The following is a 16,982-nucleotide window of genomic DNA, read 5'->3' on the forward strand; positions in this document are numbered from 1 at the left end:
CGAGTCGACTTAGTCTGACCAAATTCCAGCAGACCAGTTCTCACAAAAGGTCATTGGACGACTGTAGGCAGATTCACTTATTTATAGCAGTGTTGTATAAGTGTTGTGGATTTCTTCAGACTTCAATGCCAAGACCATAAAGTTTAAAAAAATGTGTTGCAGCTCCCTCTGTGTGACTTGAAGATCATTATCTGCATGCCAAATTAAAGAGAGCAAAACACGCAGTTTAGTTTGGGTTAGAGACCTCATTTAAACCACTTAACAGATATTAAGAACACTATACAAACTGAGTGGTTTAACTGTTTAATCATGTACGCAGCTATTGTGTAATGAACACCACGTTTTCTCCTTTTATCAAACCTCGTGACGAGCCTTTCTTTTGTTTAAGTACTTCAAGTATTCAGTGGGCGAATTCTTGTGACTTCTAACCTTGAGATTTCTGAGTCTCATCTTTCATACCGAATGCATTTCGCTCCGAGGAAATGCTACAGCTACTGTGAGGGAGTGTAGCACATACAAACAAGTGTTTAAAGAAGAAAATACAGTATAATCTAACATCTGCCGGGTGTGTGATGTAAAACACAGCCTGCGGCAGTCACTGAACTGATATGATACTGAATATCCATGATGCAGTTTGGTGTATCTGAAGCATTTCAACACCTGCTGGTGAATCCTGAGGAAAAGCGTGCCAGGTCACGGTCATGCAGCGTTCACATGTTGGAAGCGATCGGGGTGTTGTTGGTGCCGAGCTGTAATCCTTCTTCTTCTCTGAGTTTTTGTCTCGCACACGCCAGCTGTGAGTGTGACAAAAGCTCAATGAAGCAAAAATGTAGAAACTTTGTAATTTAGCTTTCCAGAAGTAAAAAATGAGGTGGCATAAAGAAGACATTGAATGTTTAATCAGAACAAATGAGAATTTGTACAATTGAGTCCAAAAAGCAGGAGACTGTTCCGAGGGCTCGGCTGAAGGGCTTATTGAAGTGGCACCCGAGCCTCAACTTCTAAAACAAACCGTGCGGGGAATAATTTTCCATGTGAGGCAAAGAAAGTTGCACTTTTTCCAGCATAGTGTTCAACAGGTGCACAGTCGGAAATGTAACTACGTGTGCAACATAGACTTCTGCAAGATCAAAGTGTCTGGCTGGAGTCTAAGGTGACTTAGCTTGAAGTGTCACAGGGGGCTTTCAATGCAGACATGAAACCTCTGCCCAGGTAAATACATACTCATCTCCCCCCAACCGCCCCAAAAAAATCCTTTAATCTTCACACGCCATATATATACTGCCTTCCTGTGAGCAGATGATGGGAAATAGACCCTCCTGATGCGATTTCCCAAGCAAGGAAATCAGGTAAGTGCACTCATTAGTCATATGAGGCTTCCTGCAGGGTCAAAGAGGGCAGGGGATTGTGGGTAATTAAATGTGGTAAATGAAACACTAATTGAATGAGCGACCCGCTGCCTCTGGTTCTTGTTTAATCATATGGAGGAGCAGATAACCAAAAAAAAAAAATGGGATTCATTTTCTTTTCTACGAGAGGAGGGAGGTGGGGGAGGGGGGGGTGTAATTATGGTGGCGCACGAATTGATCACTTAACAATAAACAACAATCAAGGAAGATGTGTTTGTATTGACTCAATTACAGAGGAACTGAATGATTTACAGTTTAAAGGTAAATTGAAGCTGTGTGAAGCCATCAGATTAAAGACGTGTCCCTCTCAATGACCTATATCAATGAAAACACATCATTTTAATTTAATATGTAATGAAAACACTCGTGCTTATTAAAGACTCAAAACAATCGGCCCTATTTAGATAGACGGTCTGTAGCATGTGGTCTAAAGCGCAGCGCTAGTGCGTTCAGGGCGTGTCCAGGTCCATTTTGCTCGTGGCACATATTAAACAGTGGCAGTGGTCGGCTGCTGGACCCTCTGCCCCGCTGTTTCACTACCATCTGTCCCATCAACATATGACAAAATACACTGATATTTATCTGAGGAGGAGGAGGAGGTGTGCTGCGTCCCTGTGTGTGTGCACGGTTCTCAGTCCGTGGATCAGGCAGGACGGGTCATTAAAAAGTATCATCCTGATCAATAACAGGTGGGATGAGAGGGGAGAAATACGTCCTTAATGGGGAAAATGTTAATGACGTCACCTGCAGCGATCCTCCAGCAGCAGAAACGACATGTGTGTCTCTACATTAACACGAGGAACAGATTATAACTACAGCTTTTAGTTTAGCTGATTAAATGTGCCATGATATTTCTTCTTACAGGACATGACTGTGTTCGTAGAAATGTTTAAAATAACTGAATGCAGCCTCTCAAATCACAAAATCTGATTGTGAATGTGTTATATCAATGTTTACTGTAAACAGGCATCAGTTCTCTTATCAGTGTTTTTGCCTGGTTTGCTCTGTGAAGGAACGAACAACCCATTCGGGCCCATCTACAGTACAAATTAAGACCTCGCTGCTCCGTCCAGAAAGACCCGACTGTGTTGCCAAGTCTTCACTGACACGCTTAGGCAAAATAGATTAGTGTAATTAACTTGGGCAGCAACACTCTGGCCCTAATTGATCAAACACCCCGGCACCTGGGCATGTGCGGTTCCAGAAGAGTTAATGTTTTAAGAGCCCTACAGTGCAGAGAGGCTGAGAGAGATCATGTTCGTGTCCTTGGTTCTGGGTCTTCCAGGCACCACGCTGTCTTCCAACTTAAAGTGCACCTGGCCCGGCATCAGCCTCTCAGCCAATCACCTTGTCAGCCTTCAACAACAAAAAAAAACTCCTCGCTCCTCGCTGTCTTTGAGCCAAATCCTCTTCACTTCTACAAAAAAACCCTGATTCTCCCCGACCACTTCTTTCAGCTATCCAAGATAAACGAGCATTGTCACTGCTCTGCTCAAAGTCTGGTGGCAATAAGGGCAGCGGCTCTCAAAGAAATACTGGCATCACACGCTGACCCCTGAGCATCGGTTTTCATTCTCCGACTCGTCAGCCTGGATCCTGAACGGAGCGGGGCGACTTTTAATTTTAAACGCTTCAGACACGACACACAACACTCATGATTAGTAGCTGCCATAGTCTGATCCAACTAAACTGTACACTGTTAGGCACATAGACAGGCAGGCAGACAGACAGACAGCTAATACATACATTTAAAAAAAACATGTTTACTGGCAGAGATGGCAACGTCTGCTTATTGTCCAGCCTGGCATGTGTACGATTAGATCTTGTCTCTTTTGTGGTTCGATAACATTTTGTACTGCCCCGGAATGAGTGAGGAGCAGTTTAACACGACAATTAATGATGAAGTAGTTAAAAGTAACTACAAATACTAATGATGATGAGTTAGAGGGAACAGATGGGAGGTACGACATTACAATTCTTTAAGCTTCGTGTGAATATCTCTTACATAATTAACACACTGACGTGATACTCTTATAAAACACCATCAAAATAGTTTTGCCTCACGTAACTGTATAAAATTGTGTAGAAATCATTTCCCTGTCTCTTTTTATTATTGTTACATTTGGTGTTTTTCATTTTAGTTTAGTTGCAGTTTTATGGTACATATGGTATAAAGACTGCTGCCAAATTGTACAGTCCTTGAAATTTTGCAAAATTGATTTTGAGCGTCTATTTGGGTGAAAACAGTGGATCGTGCTCGGAGTTTGGCAGTCTGGAGTTTTGTTTTTGTTGCATGAGCTTCGGGTTTTCAGACTTGCGTGCACAGTTCCAGTTTCTGTGTGTATGTGTATAATGTATGAGTATAATGAGTCCACAAATATCGGTTAATCGAATCAAATACGAGTTCCAACACACCCTCAAACCTAAAAGACTGAAAAGGCTGACGGCCAGTGACTTCCAGTACAACATGACTGTCGCAGCGTACCAGCGCCGGGTGTACCAGCCCTTCATTGTGTGGTTGCTGGTTAGGTTTAGGAAAAGATTGTGGTTTGTGTTAAAATAAGAGCATCACTTAACATATATATGTATGCAAGTTAAATTATGCACTACACATACAGTGGTCTCCTGGGTGAAAGTCTGAGTGTATCTGACTCATCCACTTCCTCTGTATGCAGACTTTGTGCTCACCTGACTTCCTCATTTGCTGTGATAATAATAAATACGGCCACTTGGCGTCACTGGTTTCTTCATTAATAAAGGGTTAGGGTTTATTTAGTCCTCATTTCAGAGCAGGAACTTCTTATTAAATCAACATTATGTTGAAATGTTTGTGCGATTTGGCGCCCCCCATAGTTTCTCAGTATAACACCACTGTCGTAAATACAAATCCCAGATCTGCAACAGTTTGTCAGACGTAACGTCGGTGCTGACTACAAAAAAACTCATGACATCATAACAATGTTGTGTGGTGAAAACATATATGTTGAAGTAAACATGCATGTATCGATGTGATCCGACCCTCTCACTGAGGTTACATAGTGCAGAAACAAGTGATGGGGGAGACACTGTAGCATCAACATGATTTTGAAGCTGTTATTTTGAAGGTAAAAAATGTTGTTTAAATGACTTTTTACTTATCAAGTCGTTCCTGATTCCTTCCTCACTCGTTCCTTTGTAACTATTCACAAATTTACATACTGCACCGTGAACTATTACCTGTTTTTAAATGTTACACACTATATATTTGTACGTGTGAGAATACTAGTCGTATGAAACCTGATCAGATCCAGCAGGAGTATCCTTTAATGCAGCTGAAGACTTACATACATCTTATCCAGAACTATTGATCGCTGCATCACACTTGTATAATGTATAACTGTATTAATGCATAACTGCAGAGCCGTCACAGTCCGAATAATCTCCCCTGCCGTCATCGGGTGCTACAGTGCAGACAGCAGCATGATAGTCGCCACAGGAAGACAGGGTCATTCTGTTGATTGCATTTACAACGACAAACATGCCTCTCATTTGATTTCCTTCTGGGCTGCTTGCCAACCGTTGCTTGATAGACGCGCACTGTATCTGTGTATGGACCTCTGTTATTGTTCAGAGATGGTAGAGTTGGCAGAAGGGGTGGTGTCTCTCTCTCACACTCACACACACACACACACACACACACACACACACTTTCTCTCACTCTCTCCGTCTCGTCTGTCCCTCTCCTTCCTCTCCTGCCTCTCACATAACAAGATGAACACTTTCTCTCCTTGCTCAGGATCCTACCCGCCGCCCTCCCTCTAATCCCTCCGTGGAAGTGACTCACATTACGGCATTCTTCACTTTAATGCACTTTAATAGCATTAATATCTGCTTTTGCCTCTTCAGCTGCAATAAACACCCCTTACATCTTTAGAAAGCCGCTTAAGAGCAATTGACATGGCAAGTGTACCAAAACAGAAACATACCTCGGGTGAAAAGCGGAATAACTCATTGTAAAAAGAGTAATCTGTTGTGTGTGTTTTTTTTTTTTATACGTTGGCACCAGGCTGGCGCAGCGTGGCACGTTGTGTACTGTAAACAGACACTGGGGGAACTTAGAAAGGGAGCAGCCAGCTCCCTGTAGTCCTTCCTACTCCCTCACGCTGTGTGGAGGAGGCCTGCAGATAGGGGAAGAACACGAGTCCCTGCCACCTTCTGTGCCACCCATGCTGCCTCCGCAGTGACAGCCAAGGTCAGCTCAGGAATGACAGAGGGCTCCTGCATCGAGATAAGACTCTCACAAACATCTGAACCCCCGCGCCGCTTCTCCGAGGAAAGAGAATCCTGCCCCCTGAATTATTCAATGGGTCTCCCCACCCTAAATAACAGCCGGCAAGCATTGTTTGACATCCCGGATGAATAATTAAGGACTGACCTTTTGTTCCCATTAGAGGTGATAGGTTGATAGCGCCGTACTTTTTGTAGGCGAGGCTGCGAGACAATGGGGAAGCGGCTGTGTAAAGGAACTAGGATTTTTCTGAAAAAAAATTAGCCAAACTCTGAGGCACAGGCTGTGATTCTAAGAAAAGAAACACAGCACGTCCCTGTGGGATGCATTGATATACAAATACGTAGATGCAGTCTCTGTGTCTTGTTCCTAAAGCGCAGCCCGAAGCCATTCTTTGTCACTGCTTCCACGTTCTCATAAGAATTGTTCTGTGGTTTGTTCCTGACACATCTGAGGCATTTTGATTACGCCAGTCAAGAGCTGGTAGTCGGCTCTGTGAATTAGAAATGATGTATTAACACGGAGTCGGTCCCAGCTCATCTGGCTAGGTCCAGTTTGGTGCTGTTCCAGTGAGATATGGTCTGTTTCCCAGTGTCGCTTTTCACTGAGATAATGAGTTATAGGACTCTGAGCAGCACCACATCTATAAAGTAGTTTTTTATGTATATTTTTCGCATTATTGTAAATCTGAGACTAAAAGCAGCATTTCAGAACGACATATAGAGGTTCACTCCACTTCCTGCTTTCTGTATTAGCCTACCTGTAATTTCACGATGACATCAGAGCTCACCTGAGAGCCTGCAGCTCCACCTACTTGAGCCTCTCTGTGCTGGTCCGGCTGCTGCTGCTGACATTTCCCTAAAATATAATCATGCATGATTTTTCCCAGCAAACTAATAGGCTGGACACGCTGTGGCATGAATAATGTCAGCCTCATAATTACGAGCTGCAGGAGTCACCAACGTCCGAGACACACAGAACATTCTCGTTAGCTTCGCTGTTGCTAACACTGTTGGCTCTCCATCTTTCACTTTCTGGGGGTCATTTTGGTGCAAAGCTACAATAACAGCATCGGTTAATGGTTCGACCGCTGAACACAAATTAACTCAGCGTACTTACTTAATTCTTTGATCGTTGAATGAGCACCAACTGCTAAATTTGTTGTTCATTCACCTCACAGATGTTCCTGCCAGTGCTGCAGCTAGCTGAAAATGTACTGTACAGCCTGGGGGTTGCCAGATCATCAGGTCAGTTATCCCCCATATCTCACTATGTCTCATATGTCTTCAATAACGTATCACATTTTTTAAAAGAAAAACACAAACCTAGCAACTATGTACAGACCGGTCAACCCTATATGGAGTTAAAATGACATTATCGTTCTAAATCTTGGGACATGTCTGTATCGTCCATACCCAAGACACACGGGACGCAGTTTGCTAGTTTGTGGTCCGTCCGAGGGGTCGACCAACACACGCATCTGCTTTTGGTTGTGGCTGCAAATCCTCCCTGTCAGAGTTCACCAATGTTAAGCTCTACAGGAAGCCAAGATGCAAATTTGCTTTGAAAACAGAGGCAAATGTTTTATTTGCCCATTCGATCGCACAGAATCAAAGTAACCAGGAGGCAAATATTCACCACTGTGTATTTGTGACCGTGCCCTAAATAGTAAGCAGAAAATCCATTGAAACAGAGGACAATGTGAGTAATTATTAAAAATAGCCTCTGATCAAAATAGAGGGACGCATCTAAATCTACCTAGTGGATGCTTTAAGACGTCGTCTGTGATTGATTTAGCGATGTCTGCAGACATCCAGAAGACATCCAGGTACAGAAATGCATATCTATCCACATGTTTTCAATCAGATGTCAGATGTTTTCTCCGTCCGCTTTGACTTATTCATCTCTGTTTTGTTGAATGTTTGAGGACAAAATACATGCAAATACAGAGTAGTTAGCAATGGTGGCATAAAAATGTTAATATAGCCACGAGCTAAGAGTGTGTCCACGCAACTTATTACGCTTTCCCTTTTAGGGCTTTTTGATTTACTCAAAGGTTTTTATCCATCATGAAGCTGTGTGCCACTGGATCTAAATAATCTTTGTAAAAACCAACTTTAGAGTCTTGTAACGTCTCTGGATGAATGGCTGACTAGAAACCAAAAGCACAATGCAGAAGCAGACAATGTAGCAATAAAGTGTAATTTAGTCAGGTCAGGCTAACAGGCAAACAAATCTGATGAGGGGCAGGCAGGGAAATACAGCAAAAGGGGTGAAACAGGCAGGTCAGGCAACGCAGGAATCAAAAACACTGTGGAGAATCTGGCGAGCAGCGACTGAAACGGGATTTGTATAAATACTGAGGGACTACTGAGCTGCAGGTGAGGAGACAGGTGGGAAAACCATGTGAGGGGAGTGAAGGGATTGCAGGGGGGGAGGAGAGATATGGCACAAAAACAGAACAAATCAAAAACGTGCATGAGGTCATGATGAGTCCGATGTTACTGCTATCCGTCCATAAATCTCTAATCCTGTGACATTTCAAATTACAACCATGTGTTCAGGTCACTGGATCAGTTCAGGTTCAGCACCGCCGTCATCACGGACAGCGCTCTACATTACACTGTAAAAAATACGAGGTTGTTCCAACATGAACACGCCGCTTTAACTGCCTTAACAGTTTAAGTTACCTGCTCCTGATAGTAAAGTTTGTTCAGTTATGATGTTAAACATAAAGTCCACTGAATTACAACAAAACAAACTAAACTTTTCAGAATTATTTATTTAAAACACTCAAAAAGTCACAAAGTATCAACAAAATGTGAAGAAACAACAGTTTGGACATTAAGTCAAAGACGCCCAAGAGATATCTACTGAAGTTAGCATGCTAACCAGCTAGCCTTGGCCTCCCAGCAGTCCTGAGCTCCTGTGTTAGCCGTGAAAGCACCAACACTCCTCTGGTAGTCCAGCTAGCTGCACGGCTGACTGAGCTAACAGGCTAACAGTAGCTACAGTCATGATACAGTTAGCAGCAGTTAGCACATACTCTGCTGATAATGCTGCCCCTACTTGTTGGGAGAATCAATTCAACAGGTGGCCAATTCTTGCGTATTGCACCTTTAAGTTGACCTGTCAGTAGCTGGTGCTTCATCTTGACTCTCAGTTCTGCTTATTTTTTTTCACAAGCCTGATCCCTCTCGCTCGATGCGTGGATATTTAAAGGAGACTTATGGATTAAGATCATTTGCGCCGGACTGCAGCAGCAACAAATATCTCAGTTTTTATTCATTTTCATGAATCGCGGTTGTTCTTGCGTGTGTGTGCAGTCCGAGGAACATAAATCAAACCTGTTGGATTATTTTGGCAACATATCTCAAACTTCTTTAAGTTTTAATGAATCATGTTTTTTCTTTTGTGCACTCAAGGCAATATCAAGGAAACTGGTGTTGGTTTATTCATTTAAAAAATGGTGTTTCTCTGTTTTTGCAAAGAATGAATAATTAAATCGGTTGTTACGTTGAGTAGGTGTAACGCAGGCAGGTGAGTGAAGTCAGAAAGTATTCACAGACAGATGTTGTGCAAAGGAGGGGGGGGGAATATAACACCAGCCTCATCCTCTGAGAAACACAAAGCTCTTTAGCACTTTTATATGTATTGTTTTCATGTCTGTAATCAGTGGGGTTTTTTTTGTGAATCTATACATTTCCAAGGAGACACCACAGGCTCTCACTGAGGTTGGGCGTCTGGTCTTCTTCACAGCGCGAGGAAGAAAAAAGCAGAGCTGCAGTACGCCCGCAGTGACACACTCAGGAGAGCGCGGCTCTGAGGCGAGCACAGATTCCTGGTTTAAGTAGAGAGAATGAGAGAGAGAGATTGGGCGCTGAGGACAGACCATATTTATAGCCGGGGATAGGAATAATTCATTGTGATCAAAGTGCAGATCATGCTCCATTCCATCACAGAGCAGATGTGGCAGAATGAAAAGAGCACGCTTTCTCCCTCCGTCTGCTCTCTAGCGGCTTCGCAAATGGAAACAGTGATGCGAAGTTATCTCTGTGAAGCCGCCGCGTGTTGTCATGTGCTCTCGCGCTCGCTCTCAGGTGGCTTCACTTTAGAGGGAGTGCAACGCCTCGGAGATGTAAAGGCGCAGGAAAGAAAAGAGAAAAAAAAAAAAAAAAAGGTGTCCCACATGCAACACGTCTTCTCAATCAGAGCGAGGAGCGAATATCAGATTCTGAGCTCACAGCGGGGGGGCGGCAGGTGCCTGGAGCACATTCGCATCGACGTCACGCGGTCAGAGGTCAGAAAACCCTCCGTTCTGCTTGTTTTCTGTGTGTTATTTTTTCCTGCGCAGCTTTGATTCGCCGCCTAATATCATCAGTGAACACCACCGTCAGCCCGTCGCTACACAAACACAGATGAAAACAAGCCTCCCACCGCACCAATTTCTTCCTTCCTCACCCCTCTTACACTCACTTCCCCTTTCTCTCCCTCGTTTTATTTTTTTTTTGGTTTACGGTCCCTCCTGCCTTTTCTCTCTCCCACCGATGCTTTCTCTGCAATCACACACAAGCACACAGACACACACACATGCACACAGACACACAAACGCGCACCCGCTTCTTCCAGTTTCATTTTCTCTCCCACCCACACACAGACACACTCATGCGCCTGTTTCTTTCTCTCTTTTCATTTTCTGTCTCCAGACCCTTTCTGCTTCCCTGTCACTCCTTCAATGCACACACACACACACACACACACACAAACACACAAACACACACACACACACACACACACACACAAACACACACACACACACACACACACACACACACACACACACACACACACAGACACACACACACACACACACACACACACACAGAGGCGCCTGTTCCATTTGCTCTCATTTTCTTTCTCTCTTCCTCTCCTTCAACACGCCCTCACACACACACACACACACATACATACCTCTCTCCTCTCTCTCACACACACACACACACACTCTCTCTACCGGCAGTCCAGCTTCCCCTTACTCCCAGCTGGGCTTGGACAGCTCTCTTCCTCTGGCCTCGCTGGGCCATCTGGAGTGCAATGTCCCCGCTCGGCTGGTCCCCTGCCAGCCGCTGAGCCTCCCAGGACGAGCGCAGCATCTTCAAGCACAATTTGTACGCGTCAAAGCTCCGCTGTGTGTCCAGTGACCCAGCTGAGTGAAGTCATTGAGTCCTCGCATTTTTCCCACCTCAAAGAAGCCTCATTCTGCTTTGATGACACCTGCGCTCCCCCTCCCCTCCCTCCCCGCCGTCTCCCACCCCGGATGGAGGACGGCGCAGTAATTGATTAAAGCCGCCGAGCAAACCTTACTAGCAATTACGGCTCTGTTTATGATCTCGTGGAGGGTTTGTCTCGGCAGGAGGAGCGGATATCAACATCCCGGCACACGGGTCAAGTACCTGAACAGGCTTTTTTTTCCTGATACACCTGTGTTGTGTGTAAATTACAAAGTCTGGCATGATAAGAAGACAACCCAATCTCCTCTCAGATGAAATGATGCCATGGAAACTGGCAGGGATTCTCACCTGTCAATGAGAAGTGTAGCATTGACACAAAACAGGCGCAGAAACGAAGAAAGCTGCATTCAGTGTCAAAGACCTGATGGATCTGAGCCACCACTGTGCAAACCTGGTGACTGCAGCCATAAAGTATCCATAAAGGTGCAAAGTGTCCCACCAGCCCCGCAGAGTTCGGTTCTTACGGACTTAATGACTGGAACGCAAAAAACGCCAAATGTGTTTCAATACAAAGGACGAGAATGAGCGCCTTTGAAATGAAGTCCTGCCTTTTGAAATGAATCGTAACTTAAGTCATTGAGCCACGAGTTTCTCCGCCTCAAAGGGGCCTTGTTCTGCTTTGATGACACCCACGCTCCCTCTCAGCTCGACAGGGTCGTTAATGAAAGCAAAGTAAGCCTCAGCGCTCGCGACTACAACACTATTAAAGATCTCCCAGAGCCCTAAACTTTCAGGATCTTTTTTAAACTGACCACCTACGTACACAGTGAATGTTGAAAAAACAAGCGGGAAATGTTGTGTTGTCATAGTAATGGTCATAATTTTATGGTTTTTGGTTGCCAGTACCAATATCAGAGAGTAAAAGATGCTAATGTCGATATATCGGCCGATAGAGAAACCTTTTTTGGCAACGATCCATCAAATGAGCTTATGAAACACGTGACAAAGATGTGTGATGGAGGCAATAAACTCTATAGTCTGAAATGACTGTGTGCGCAACGATGAGCATCTTTTTCTGCATTATAATCTCTAAAAAGAAAGTTTTCATATCTGACAACATATAAACTATATCAGTGATAGAGCCATAAAATCGACCGTCCAGTATATATCGGTCGGGCTCTCCACTCCAAAGCTTCATAATGGAGCTCCACCGCAGTTAGCTCCACTTGGCCTTGGCAGCCTTTAAAAGGACTTCCTTGGACAACACTCTGGAAGCATCCAGAGCTTTAAAGTCACTATAAAAGCTCCAGGTTGTGTTCGAGATGATGGAGCAACATCATTTGCGCGATATAAAAGTGGCGTAACCCTAAAACACGTGCCCGAGGCTAGTCGGCATTCAGCGCTTTGTTTTTATAGTCTGGTGAACACAGCAATCCTGTGTGACGCCTCGAACACGGCACAGCCCTGATCTTTTTTTCTATTTCCTGATTGTGCTGCTGCAGCCACAGGTTCTTCCCAGACTAGAAAAAAATAAAAAAATAAAAGCCATTAAAAACTGTGGGATGGATCACTGACCCTGATCATCAATTACAAAGTTTTTGTTTAAAGACACTGAACATAAATTGATTTTGGAAGCCCGGGAACCACAAGCGGAGCACGAAAAAAGGGGGGAAAAAAGCTGCACTGTGGGGATGTGTGCAGCATGAAGTTATCAGGTAGCAGCAGGCAGCAAAGAGAGAGCCCAACACACAAACGACTGGCTCCCTCAGGCACCGAGTCTGTACTGTACATAAATCCACACATAGAGCTCGCTTTACTATGTTAGAAGCGTGTCGTGTAGTGCACACAGCCGCCTTAATCCAAACCAGGCTCTGTATTTACATGTGAGAGGAACCAGAGAGCCTCTCCTCATTGTCTCTGTCAGGGAAACATCTGCCCTGTGTCGTCTACAGACGTGTGAGTGATCCAGCAGCACAGGAAACAAACACAGTTCAAGCAGCGAGCGAATGGTTTCATTGTTCCTCAACTGAACTTTATCAATCTTAAAGGTGCACTATGTCATTTTGGGGAAGAGTTTGTTTTTTTAATACATAAATAAACAAACAATTACATGACTGAATAAACTGAATAAACAAACTGACCTTAAAGGACAACACAACCCCAGACTGTTTTACTTTGTTTATATGTGGTGGACCCTGCCACTTTTCTAGCTTATTTTCCTCCGAGAACAGCTTTTTTTTTTTTTTTATGTAATAATTACCTCATTAATATTGCAAATATTAAAATTCTGAGTTTAAATTTCGTCTCCAAAACCACAAAGTACCACCTTTAACACGCTGCTGCCTGCAAACAGAAGACAACAAATAAACACCAGTTCTTCTGCATTCAGTCTCAGTTTGCTGCTAAAAGGTTTGAAAGCTGCAGCTGCAGACTGTGGAAAGTAACACAAAATATTTTTGGCAACATAAAGAGTGAGATCAACAGGCGATCTGTTGGCCACCACTTTTTTTTTTTCCCATAGGTGTGAGCCAGACCACCTGAAGAGAGTCTGACACTGTAACTTTGCAGCTCTGGAATAAAATCACATGCAGGACAGCGGATATAGACACAGGACAGACCGTGTGCACGCTGCGATGTAACATCCCCGACAACAAACAGCTCATCTGCATCTCACAGCACACTGCATCCGAGCGTTCAGACTTACCTCACTGAAGCTACCAGATAGCATGAAGCTCCGGAGCAGGTGGTGAAGTGAGAGCGTCTTCCTGCTTCCTCACTAGTTGATCAGTCTCTCTGGTTTCAGCACCGCGGAGAGCGCGTCCGCCTCTTTTTTTTTTTTTTTTTTTTTTTCTTCTTCTTTTTTGGAGAGGGGGGGGGAGGTTGGGTTGGTGCAAGTTTTAGTCGTGAACGCATCCACTGTGGGGGGAAAAAGACTCGAGAAAACACGTCGCGTTCAAGTTTGACGCCACCTCGCTGCTGCTCTGGCTGGAGCGAACATGACTCGCCGTGACTGATGCTTTCAGAAAAGGAGCGCGGCCAATCACGACGCCTCTCGCTTTTTTACTCTCAACATCTTTTTGCGCATCCCCGAAGAGTCTCCAAGGAACCCGGGTCGCCCGTCCTTTCCCTTCCCTCCAGGCTGCAGAAACAGTGACTTTTTCTTAAGACCGTCCTCTCCCGCTATCGGAGCACATCTTCATCCTGCGTGCGCTTCTCTTTGTCTTCAAGGCGATGCCGATGCTGATAAAAAAGATGGGGGCTGTGGATTTCCTCCCCGCGCATCGACTGGGTGCGGGAGCTGGGTCGGAGCCGGGAGCAGCAGCAGAGGCAGCAGCAGGATGAGGAGGAGGAGGAGGAGGAGGAGGAGTGTCTCCGACGGTCTGAGTTCATTAAAGACTCTTCTAATATGGATGAGCTCCGCGTCTCGTCTTTATTATGAGCCCGTCTTTTCGAAACCAAACGGCGGGATGGAGGCGCGCTGCGAGCGGATCCTGCACGATACTGTTAGAAATAAATGCGACCGAGCTACAGTAGAGGCGGCATAGAGTTTAAAGTGTGTGTCTCGTTTTCATCACAGGCACAGATCCTCTTAATGAAGTCCAACGTCATTAGGCAATTATAAATTAATTGTTGGTTATGAGTTGGAAGGCAGTGCCAAAGTGGAGGAGTCTCCGTGAACGTCTCCATGTGTCTGAGGATGACTTTCAGACTTTTAACCAATTAACTGGACAGCTGAGGACAGACTCGTGTGTCTGCATTTACTGTAGCATGTGAATAAAAATGATTTCTGCCGCAATTAGCAGAAATATGAAGTCATATGTCGCCAAGAAATAGTGCAATTAAAGGTGCACTGCGTAGTTTTAGGGGAAGAATTTCAACCAGAAGAGAAAAATCTTCACTTCCTCAACAAACTAAATACACAAACTCTCTCTATTTTCATTACTGGGTACATAAACAGTTTCACTTTGTTTATTTGTGGCGGACCCTGCCACTTTTCTAGCATCAAACAGTGTTCTGGGGACCTTATTTTCAGTTTACTCAGTTATGGAAAAAATAAATATGTCTGAGTTTGTGTTATTAACTCATTAATATTGTAAATGTTGAAATTCGACACAGTGTCCCTTTAAGTTCAGCTAAATTCAATTTCCAGTCAGATGTCAGGTTGCATTTGGCAGACAGCTGTTCCAGCCCAACCTGTTTTTGGATCCGAGGCGGAGATAGACAGAGACACAATACATGCACAGATGTGAGAGAGCACCTGCCTCAGACAAGTGTTGCAGACAGTCAGATGCTCCTTTATAGACGTTGCCATACAGTGAACAGTTGATCTCAGTGTGATTGTGATTGTTGATCTGAGGTCACGTCAGTCTTTTCTGTGCCTCTCCAACACGTTGGCCTCACTCAGTAAGGCCAGTGTAAACAATATTACAGCCCCCAGCTGGTTAACAGCCATCAGCCTCACACAATGAGCTATTTAATCATACACTGATTTGAAATAAAGGATTTTGCCCAGTCATTTTCTCTAAAAAAAAGAAGAAGAAGAAGAAGCGGGATGCATAGTAGGAAAAAATAGAGCTTTAATGAAAAGAGAAAAGGCCCTGTGGGATAGATATCAAAAGCCAGTGGATGTGCATAATTCATCTCAGACTATCTCATAAAGCCTTGCAGAAGCTTTTTTTTAAAACCTGTTTTTTATTTATTTTTATTTTTTTCAAAAGCCCAAATATTAGCCCTGTGCCCGGCTCAGGAGCTGGATCCACCCAGGCAGTGTGTGTTTTTCAGTTGTGTTTCCTAAGTGACAGCGAGCGTAAGTAAAAAAAAAAAAAAAAAAATCTCACATCCTGAACCCTTGGGAAAGTCTCTCGCAGTACGGCCGATGATTAATTCAAATCTCAAAACTGCCTGGAGAGCTCATCTCTATTATCTTGCATGAGCTATTGGAGTTGGTCGGAGGTCATGTAATATTTAACAGTCATTATTTTAACCAGCTATTTTTTGCATGTAGAGGAACATGACTGCGTTAGCAAAGCGTCAGATGTGTGAAGCGTTTTGCAGAGACTGTTCGAATTAGCAGTAAACATCGCTGCATCTCATTGTGTGTTTCCGTCACAAGTGGTCTTATCTCAGGGTGTGGCTGCCAAGAAGCATCCGAGGCTTCAGCCGGCGCAGCTGCCACACACTCACATCCTCCTCCTGACTTGAGCACACCCCCCTCTGCTGGTGTCAGGCAGCAAAGGGAAACTCTTCTCCTCTCTGCTCTAGTTTGGCTGCAGGGACTCTGGGTACAAGTCCAAGAACACTAATTCAGACCCACAAGAAAAGGCTTTGCTATCCACTGCAGCACAAGCAGGGGTTTTTATTGTGCAGCCTTTTTTTTTTTAAATTCACAAAGCTGCTGCATGTAAGTGGGGCAAAACATCGCCCAAGTCCTGAAGATCTAAGAGGCAAGCGGCACGGCACAGCAGCTGCAGCGTGTCTCTGCTGGGACTGTGGGCCGTTTCGCTGCGTGTGGTATCTGCAGACCTGACGAGAAAATATGCTGAAAGATGATCAGTGTTGCCTGGTTTGTGCTGGTGAGGGAGTAAATCTGTGCAAGTGACTTACAAAGAGATGCTGAGATTACCTCAGAATACATGATTGCGCTCTCAAATGCGATGTGTCATCTGTGTGTCGTTCACTGAAGAAACACAATTCATCATGCCTCGTTCTTAAGAGCTACTGAAAAGTGTCGAAGCGTCTACTATTTCGTGTGCCAAATCAATTTCAACATTTATTTTTTGTGGTTCAGACGACGACGTTGCTCAAGACACAAAGTCTCAAAGTGGATGGGATCATTTAATGTGCTTTGATGAACATGTAGCCTGTTGGACGGCTCGTTTTCTGACGGATTTTGAAGGTTGTGGGTCTTGACACAATTCCCCGGCCAAAAGACAAACAACCCCCTCATGGCACACTCATCAGCTCCGTCCTCTCACTGCTCATCGCTCATCCAACTCTGGCATCTGGTGTTACTCATGATCAATAATGTTGGGATCCAAAGTCGGCCCAGAGCAAACACTCGCCAATTATATAGCA

The 16,982-nt window shown here is 44.4% G+C and overlaps 1 protein-coding gene across 2 annotated transcripts in view; it reads right to left on the reverse strand.

Annotated features, from left to right (window-relative positions):
• The window catches only part of chst8 (carbohydrate (N-acetylgalactosamine 4-0) sulfotransferase 8), a 184,438-nt gene extending 170,050 nt beyond the window's left edge, over positions 1–14,388 (reverse strand). For both annotated transcript variants that reach the window (XM_084359893.1, XM_084359892.1), the window contains exon 1: positions 13,612–14,388. The gene's annotated coding sequence lies outside the window, so the exon portion shown is untranslated. The remainder of the gene's footprint in view (positions 1–13,611) is intronic.
• Between the last annotated feature and the right edge of the window lie 2,594 nt (positions 14,389–16,982).

Source organism: Pagrus pagrus (assembly GCF_965226575.1).
Source record: "Pagrus pagrus genome assembly, chromosome: 1".
NCBI lineage: Eukaryota > Metazoa > Chordata > Actinopteri > Spariformes > Sparidae > Pagrus > Pagrus pagrus.